Genomic DNA, 839 nt, shown 5'->3' on the forward strand with positions numbered 1-839 from the left:
AGGTCAGGTCTTGCCCCTCCCCCACAACTATTAACTGCTTTTTTTTTGTCTGTTAAAAGGTTAGGTGGTGAGTAGATTTTCCTAAGCGGGGCATGTGCCAACTAAGTAGTTGCTTAGGGCAGACTATCCCTGTTCCTTGGGGGACAAAAAAATTTGCAGGGGGGAAGAATTTCAAAATGAAATAGTCATGTTGGGGAAAATAATCAAAACTTCGTTGTACTTTCTTACACTTATTTTGGGGTTTGGAAATGTTTATATTTTGAATTATATTTGGGAGGGTGTAGATTATAATCTTTTTAGTCTTGGAGCCTCTAAAGGTCTGAATCAGGCTCTTGACACATGCTCCAGGGAACTCTGAAATTTTAAATCCACAACTGGGAAGCTGCTAATCATATAGATACTATGGGATTAAAATATAAACAACCTTCATGACATATCTGGATCAGAAATGGAGAGTAAATCTATCTCACCACCCATAATTCATTTTCTATTCAAAGAAGCTCAATTGAGTGTTAACACAGCAGGCCATTGGATAATAAAAACCAACATGTACCCTGAGAAAAAAGCAGGGAGAGCATATTGACAAAAGAGAAGAGAAAAAAAAAAAAATGAAGGTGAGGCTGGATCAGTGCTTACCTATCTAAATTTGATTCAACTGGTAATAGTGAAAGCCCTGAAGAGTCTTGAGAAAGAGACATGATATAAATGCTGCTTGAGAAAGACTAGACTAGTAAGTAAACATAAGATGGATTGGAAAAGAAAATATAACATGTTGAAAGACAACTAGAAATCTGGTGGAAGAGGAATCCACAAGATTTTGTGATTAGGTGTAGGGGATG

This window comes from Oryx dammah, unplaced genomic scaffold (assembly GCF_014754425.2).
Source record: "Oryx dammah isolate SB20612 unplaced genomic scaffold, SCBI_Odam_1.1 HiC_scaffold_10, whole genome shotgun sequence".
NCBI lineage: Eukaryota > Metazoa > Chordata > Mammalia > Artiodactyla > Bovidae > Oryx > Oryx dammah.